Genomic DNA, 9,283 nt, shown 5'->3' on the forward strand with positions numbered 1-9,283 from the left:
CTTTATGAACCTGAAAGAAGATGGTGAAATTGCATTCGTCCGGGTGAAGTACCCTCCAGATATTAAGGAGATTCAGTTCTTGCATTAAAAGTTTTACTCCCCATGCCTTTTGGTCTTTGGGCCTTTCTTTGGGGGGCTGCAGTCAATTAGTGGGTCAGCCATGATATTAAAGTCTCCTCCCACTATCAGTGGATACTCATGCCAACAAAGCTATCAGTTTGGAGAAGAAACTGTGTGAGTAAACATTGGGGGCATAAACAGAGCAAATAGCTATTTTTTTCCCTTGCAGTTCCCCTATCCAAACCACATAGGTGGTCCAATTTCTTATGGATCAGAATTGCCACCCCCCCTCTGCCTACCATTGTAAAATGCAGATGCCAGCTCTCCAACCCAATCTCTTTTCAATTTAGCCTGTTCATGTTGAGTTAAATGGGTTTCCTGCAAGAGTAAGACCTCCACATGAGAATGTTTGACATTATTCAGGATCTTATTGCATTTTACAGGAGAGTGTATTCCGTTCATGTTTAGTTTGGCAATTCGTAGGTCACCCATTCCACCACTCTAATAGCGGTCTATTGTGATGGTGCAAGCCAGCCATTTCAGAGGCTAGGGACAGCGTCCCAGCTGCGCTGCCCCCGCCCGTGTAGGGCAAGCCCTCTCTCGAGACAGAACTAAGCTTCAGCATTTTCAAGAGCGTGGTGGAGTCTCTCCCTTCCCCCCCTAAATCCCAGAACCAAACCAAAAACTTATCAATCTCCCCCTCTCCCTCTCTCCAACCATCCACCACAACTTCCTCACCCCTCACATGGAACCCCCCTCCTCTCAAACCCCATACACATCCTCCAGTTGCCCCCACACACTCAATCACCCACGCATATGCAATCGCCCACAAAAACATTTCCCCACCCCATCCTCTCATCTCTCCTCTCCCTCCACCACCCCCCCTCTCCCCTCTGACCCAAGCCCCTCCAACCTGTTTCACTGCTATAGCTTCCCTGCTCCCTCCCCGCCCCCCTCCTTCCCGTCCAGAGAATACTAAGCAGTTACAGTACAGTCCCCCTGTCATAAAGGGTGTCTCACCAACAAACATAAGTCCCTTACTATAGTTCCAATCAGGGCCACCTAGAGACTAGACCGGGCCCGGGGCAAGGCCGGCCCGCCTACGCCCCCCTGCCTGCTGCCCCCTGTCGCTCCCCCCGCCGCTGCCACCCCCCCCATCGCTCCCCCCACTGCTGCAGTCCATGGTCTCACCTGCCTGCCTCCACGGCTCCGGGCCCCCTGCATTCAAGGCGGCAGTCGCAGATCGCCTCTCTTTTGGCCTTCCCTCCCTGTGTCCCGCCCTCGTCTGATGTAACTTCCGGTTTCAGCGAGGGCAGGACACAGGGAGGGAAGGCCCGAAGGGAGGCGATCTGTGACTGCCACTTCAAATGCAGGGGGCCCGGAGCCGAGGAGGCAGGCAGGTGAGACCGGGAACTGCAGCACCGGTGGCTTGATCCTGGCGCTGGGGCCCCCTTGGAGGCCCGGGCCCAGGGAATTTTCTCCCCCCTGCCCCCCCCTCTCAGCGGCCCTGGTTCCAATGAACAACAACAAATGTCCAACATTTGACCAGGGACTCCCATAAGCGATCTGTCTTTAGGAAAATACCTCTGTCACGGCCTGAACTCACAGCACTTTACTCTGCCACAGGCCTGGACTCTCACTCACATGGAGGCAACTTCTCTATGAATGCCCGGAGCTCTGCAGCTGCTGTGAAAGTTAGGTTTCGGTTGTTATGGAGCAGTCTCACCCTCGCCGGGTACTGGAAAGCAAACGATACCTCTGCTGAAGAGTTGAGAGCAGAAGGGCGCCAACACCCTTCGCTGCTCTGAGACATGTGGCGAAAAGTCTTGAAACAGAAGTATTTTAGAACCTTTGTAATCCAAATTGCCTGTGCATTTGTACAGTTCCAATATCCTGGCTTTAGTAGCATAGTTTAGGTAGCGAACTATGACTGGGCGTGGTCTGTCTGATTCCTCTCTCAGAGTCCCTACCCGGTGCACACTCTCCACGTGGATTGGGTCTGCCTCCAAAGGGAGCCCTACCGCCTCTGGCAGCCATTTTTCTGTGATTTCTAGCAGGTCCAATTCTTTTATAGCTTCAAGGAGGCCAACTATTCGCAGGTTTTTCGCCTTGCCCGGTTCTCTTGGTTCTCCACCTGTTCTACTGGATGCGCATTCTGTGTCTCCAGCATTCCTATTTTTTCCTCCATCGCTTGCACACGATCCTTATGGGCGGAGATACGTTCTTCCGCTTGTTGTATGGGTGCCGCCTGGCCAGCCACTGAGTCTTTCAGCTCATCTATAGCAACATGTAGCTTGGGAAGTTTGTCATCTAAGAGTTGTGACATGTTTCGCATTGAGAGTTGGATAGTATCGTCATTGGCCTGTGGCATCAGAGGATCCCACTGCTGGGTCGTCATCTTGTGTGCGTTCCCTGCAGCCTGCTCCCTGCCTGAGTGAGCCGCTTTAATCGGCATAAAAACCTTTCCCGGCTTCTTCCACCGTCAATTTGTTGTCAAACGAGTCCCCCCCCCCGAATTCTAGCGTTTTTGGGTCAATGTTTGGTTGAAAAATTCACCGCGGGGGTGCCATAAGAAGGGCGTTTATTGGAATGAGGGAGTGGAGCCGAGCTTGTAGGTGTCTGCTATTCTGCTGCCATCACGTGACCCCCAGCTATACTTATTCAGTCATTGACAGTCCATTTTATATGCATATGGTATGCAATTAATTTACTTCATGGATCCTAAAGCAACTGATGTGAAACTATTGAATCATTGCCTATCTTAGATTGTTCACTGGCTTGATACATACCATCTTAAACTTAATCCCAGAAAATGTGCAGTGTTCTGTGCGTTACTGAGTGGCAATTCATTCCAAATGTAGCTTCAAGCATAGACTGGCAGGAACTGACTTAAATCTCTTCAGATTTTGAGATCCATTTTTTGTTTTGGTTTTTCTTTTGATTTATAGATTGTGACTCTTGTTAAAGCCTGTTTTTATGCATTTTTTTTGCACAAAGATGTACTGCTTACATTAACTCATATCCAGGTAAGTAGTTGCTTGGATTATTGCAATGCTCTTTATAATGGTATTCAACAATCTTTCCTCCAGAGACTTTAACTCATTCAGAACATGGTCATTCATCTACTACAGAATCTCAGATTAGTGGATTATGTTTCTTCTTTTGTTAAGGAGAATCATTGGTTATTGGTGGCTTATGGAATTAAGTTTCAATTACTTGTGCTTGTTTTTAATCTATACAGACTGGCCAGCTTGTGACTCTGTTTAATGTTTTGATTCCCTATACTCCATCCTGTGTACTGTAGTACTAGGATGATAATCTATTTGTTCCACCACCAGCTAGAGCACATCATGAAAGTAGCCATAATGCTGTTTTCTACATATTAGTCCGATTACTTTGGAACTTTATACCTACAGTAAATATCTGGAGAGCCCTCTAAGTAGATTAAAACAGGTCTTAATGCCTACCACTTCTCCCATGTGTTTGAGGGGTGAGTGCCTCCATTGTGTTGGATGTGTTGGTTCTTGGTAAGACCCCAGGCAACCTTTTCTTTTCCCCTCTCTCTCTCTCTCTCATCTCTCTCTCTCTCTCTGGTCTTCTACCTACCACTTCTGATTTGATTGTTGATGTAAACCGCTGCTGATGTTTAAGGATAGTGAATACATGGTTTTGTAATAAAGATAAATATAAGTGCTGCTAAATAGCATCATTCTGAAATGTTTTGGTGCCCGTGAAGCCTGTGTGCTTCTAAAGTAGATTTGAGTTGATTTTTGTAGAACAGTGGATCTCAACTTGGCCCTGTAGACCCACCAAGCCAGTCAGTTTTTTCAAAATATCCAAAGTGAATATTCGAGATATATGTGCATGCACTACTTTCCCGTATTTATTGTAAATATGCAAAGAACCTGGCCAGGTGGGTCCCAAGAAGAAACACAGGAAGAGGAACAAAATGTTCTGCAGTGCAGAAAGTAGTCCAAAGAAGAGCAGAACACATGGATCTGTGTCAGGGGCTAACACAGAGTTCTCTTGAATGAGAGGATGGTTGCTATGTTTCTATCTATTCCTGCGAGCTGCAAGGCTGACTGTTGCTGCCTTCATTGGATTTTTAGCTCTATTGCAGGTTTGTGTCCTTTGGGACTGCAATTGCTGTTTTAGCCCCCTGACACAGCTCTATAGGGAGGCAAAACGTGGCCACATCGGGACATTTTACAGAATGGCACAAATAAAGCCTATTTATCATATGAAGACGTGTGTTCTGCTTTTCTTTGGGCTACAGGTGGGGTCCCAAGGACAGGGTTGAGAACCATTGTGGAATGGTGATAAAACACAATTTGGACCTGATTTATTCCAGGTTTTTCCAGAGGTACTACTGAAAAACAGGGTAAGCCAACAGAAACCGACACAGAATAGCAGAAACACAATAAACAGAAGCAGTCCTGTGGAAGCACTAGAAAACATCTAATCAGATGGATTATTCATAATCTGTGTCCTTCATTAGATTGAGAATACTATATTTAACTACAGTCATTCATACTCTGTAACTGGGAGACTGCATTATTGATGGGGTTAAGAAAAACACAATTAAAGGGCAATTCTATAAGGCATGCCTGAATTAAGATGCCAGCTGCATGCTAATGTTTACAGAATACCACATATGGGATTTGTGCTCTTAATTGGCAAATACATGTGTAAGTGGTAGGCACTATTCTGTAAACATGGTACACATGCCACTTAGCACGCAACTGCAAATAGGCCATACCTGTGGGCGGATCATGGGCATGTTATGGACATTCCGCCTAGTGACACGCACACGTTATAGAATACTATGAGTTGTGTGTGCAGCAACTAACATCTGCCATTGACATGGAGTAAACAGTCACATCTAGATATCGGTACGCCAAGGTGCTTTGCATTAGCATTCTATAATGGGTTAGACATGCCTTAACACTGTTGTAGAATTGGCACAACTTTATAGATTGGCACAACTTTGTAGATTTGCCATCTTAGACTACAGTTGGTGCAGAATATCGTGGCTTGGATTTTGCTGGGCCCTCAAAGACTTGATCACATTTCTTGGCAGTATGTGAGTTACATAGAGGGGCATAATCAAATGTCGCCGGTGAAATAGATCGTTGGCGAAATATATTGGTGGCGGTGCAACAGCTGGCGCGGAACCGTATTATCGAAAAAGATGGCCGGCCATCTTTTTTTTCAATAATACGGTTTAGCCCGGCCAAATGCCAGAGTTCGCCAGGTTTGAGATGGCCATTTTTTTTTTTCAGCGATAATGGGAAAAAATGCCGGCGATCTCAAATCCGGCGAAATCCAAGGCATTTGGTCATGGGAGGAGCCAGCATTTGTAGTGCACTGGTCCCCCTGACATGCCAGGACAGCAACCGGGCACCCTAGGGGGCACTTCTAAAATTTTTTAAAATATACAAATACCTCCCAGGTGCATAGCTCCCTTACCTTGGATGCTGAGCCCCCAAATCCCCCCCAAAGCCCACTCCCCACAACTCTACACCACTACCATAGTCCTTATGGGTGAAGGGGGGCACCTACATGTGGGTACAGTGGGTTTTGGGGGGGGGGTTGGAGGGCTCAACACTTACCACCACAAGTGTAACAGGTAGGGGGGATGGGCCTGGGTCTGCCTGCCTGAAGTGCACTGCACCCATTAAAATTGCTCCAGGGACTTGCATACTGCTGTCAGGGAGCTGGGTATATCATTGAGGCTGGCATACAGACGGGCAAAAAAGGTTTTATTTTTTTTTAGTGTGGGAGGGGGTTGGTGACCACTGGGGGATTATGGGGAGGTCATTCCCCCATTCCCTCCGGTGGTCATCTGGTGAGTTGGGGCACCTTTTTGAGACTGGTCGTGAAACTAAAAGGACCAAGTAAACCCGGTGAAATACTGCTTAACGCCGCTTTTTTTTCCATTATCCGCAAAAGCGGCCATATGTTAGCCACGCCCATGCCTGCCCATGCCCCGCCTTCACTACACCGCCAACACGCCCCCTTGAACTTTCGCCGGCTCAGCGACGGGAAAGCGGCAATGCTGTCAAAAAAAGCAGCTTTCGATTATACGGATTTTGCCGCTTTTGAGAGATCACCGGCCATTTCCTGATTTATGTCGGAAGATGCCCGGTGACCACTTTCGAAAATAAGCCTGAGAGGCTGTCAATAGAAGCAAGAGTGGAGTTTGAAGTTTTAGCCTTAACTTTAAAATTTTTTTGAGTCTTCATGCTATTTAAAAAAGAAACTGCACAGGTATGTTCCAGGGATATTGTTATTTTCGGAGCAAAGATAATTGTTGATGGTTCCAACATATAAATATGTAAGCAAGTCCAAAAGTTGGAATTTATTAACTGAGATGTGGAGGGGCATTTTCGAAAGAAATGTCTAAGTCTGAATTTGGATGTTTTACAAAGACGTCCAAATTCCGAACCGAGAAGATCATTTTTGAAAAAGATGAATGTCCATCTTTTGTGTTCGAAAATACCATGGACGTCCTGTGATTTGGATGTTTTGCAATTTGGACGTCTTTGATTTTCGGCCATTTTCAAAACCAAAAATGTCCAAGTCTAAAATGTCCAAAGTCAAGCCATTGGGACGTGGGAAGAGCCAGCATGGAGGAGTAACCTAGTGGTTAGTGCAGTGGACTTTCATCCTTGGGAACTGGGTTCGATTCCCACTGCAGCTCCTTGTGACTGTGGTGGGCAAGTCACTTAACCCTCCATTGCCCCAGGTACAAAATAAGTACCTGTATATATGTAAACCGCTTTAAATGTAGTTGCAAAATACCACAGAAAGGCGGTATATCAAGTCCCATTTCCCTTCCCTTTCCCTTAGTAAATTGGTCCCCCTGACATCCCAGGACAGCAATTGGGCACCCTAAGAGGCACTTCAGAGAATTTCATAAAAAGCTCCCAGGTACACAGCTGACCATTGCTCCCTTACCTTGTGTGATGAGCCCCTCAAAACCCACTACCCCCAACTGTACACCACTACCATAGCCCTTACGGGTGAAGGGGGCACCTATATATGGGTACAGTGGGTTTCTGGTGGGTTTTGGAGGGCTCGCAGTTTCCTCCATAAGTGTAACAGGTAGTGGGGGTATGGGCCTGGGTCCACCTGTCTGAAGTGCACTGCACCTACTACTAAACTACTCCAGGGACCTGCATGCTGCTGTAATGCACTTGAGTATGACATCTGAGGCTGGCAAGTAATGTTCTTCAACACACTTTTTGGGAGTGGGAGGGGGTTAGTGACCACTGGGGGAGTAAGGGGAGGTCATCCCTGATCCCTTCAGTGGACATCTGGTCATTTGCGGCACCTTTTTGTGCCTTATTCGTATTAAAAAACAGGTGTGGCTCAAAATGTCCACGTTTTAGTCCTGGATGTCTTTGCTTTGTTCCATTATGGCTCAAAGACGTCCAAGTCTTAGGAACGCCCAATTCCTGCCTGATACGCTCGCTTGAGATTTGGAAGTCCTTCTGATGGACTTCGGAGAAAGACACCCAAAATGAGGTTTTGATTATACCGATTTCGAAGTTTCTGTGAGATGGACGTTCAAATGCCGATTTATGTCACTTTTTGGATGTCCATCTCTTTCGAAATGAGCCTGATAATTTATCAGGACTTTCTTCATTTCAGGCAATACACACAAGCATGGTTGTTTAATCAGAAATGAGAAGGCAGGTAGGAAGTAAGGAAGTATGGGAGGCTGTTGATGCTGGAGAGACTTAGTCCTCTATACTGGAATGGGGTTTGATCATTTGGCTGCTATCTCTGTGAGTTTATTATGGTTTGTGCAATGTATTATACTGTTTTATGTTGTCATTATTATAGATGTTTGTTTTATTGTGATTATGTTTTAGAACTTGTATATGATTTTATATTTTATAATTTTAAACATAAATGACCTTTTAGCCAATATGACCCCATTTTAATAATTAAAAATTCCTGTGAACCCACTTCATCCAGCTGCTCCTCCCTCACTCATCCAAGCATGAAGATAGCAGGGGCAACAGTGGTGGCAACAGTAGCAGCAGTTAGCCCTGTGTGTCTGTGTATAGTCATAGACCCCAGCAGTTTGCATGGGTTTCTAGTTTAACAAGAAGACCATATGGGAGAAGAGGCAGAGCCTGTGAATATTTACTGACTCACAGGTCCTGTGGTGAGTGCCAGTACTGGCACAGATCACAGTGAAAATCTAGAGGGAGGGGAAGCAGCCCTCTGCCTATGACCTCATCCACTAATGATGTGACCCCACTGGGAACCACTGACCTAGAGCTTGTGGGAATATTAGGTGATTAATAAATGGAATAAATAAATAAATAAATACATATTATCTTAACCCCCCCACAGATATTGTAAAACAGTGCATATATTTATACAAGAACAGCCCTATGTATATTCACCATTTCAATTACAATGCATCATCTAATGAAATCACTGATTTCTTTGCACTATGCAATGCAGCGTTTTTATATTTATCATTAGTTTGTGATGTTTGTATTTGTTATGTTTATGATATTATGCTTGGATTTCTGTAATCTTCTTAGAATATCTGAGATAATACAGAATATAAGATGTGTTCAATAAACTACTGCATTGCTGAATTTGAAAAGAATTGTTTTTCCCTTTTGCCAAGTCACAATAAATATGGATTATGGGAAAACTGTATCTATTTTCTCAGTCCAGTATGACACCCAGTCATCTCAAATTTAAGGCTCATTGTATTAACTTAGGTGCACTAGTGTTTTTAGTGTGTGCTAAAAATTAGTACGCGCTAATGCTAGAGACACCCAATTTTTAGTAACAGGGCCCTTAAGCAAGTTCAGATTTTTAAACATTTTTCCGTTTTTATTTTTGAGGGAGAACCCAGCAGCTTTCATCTGTTTAATCAGAACTCGCCTCTAGTAAAGCTCTGTTGCCATCAGTCTACATTCCCAGCTACCTTTCTTCCCATGTTAACCATTTTCTGCCACCTGTCTAGCCCAGAGACTTTTACCACATTCAAAATAGTTTCTAAAACATTTCAGGGCATTATATGTCATAGCCATGTCCTCCGATTGCCCTTGGCCGGACGTTTTAGGGAATGGTATTCGGTGTGGTATTTCAGCCAGTCAAGATCTTCAGAGTTTAGAAGTCACACTGACTTCTGCGATTTAAATAATGCAAGAAAAAAAAATTATTTTTGCCGCTAACAAGCTAGTAA

This window comes from Microcaecilia unicolor, unplaced genomic scaffold, assembly GCF_901765095.1.
Source record: "Microcaecilia unicolor unplaced genomic scaffold, aMicUni1.1, whole genome shotgun sequence".
Classification (NCBI taxonomy): Eukaryota; Metazoa; Chordata; class Amphibia; order Gymnophiona; family Siphonopidae; genus Microcaecilia; species Microcaecilia unicolor.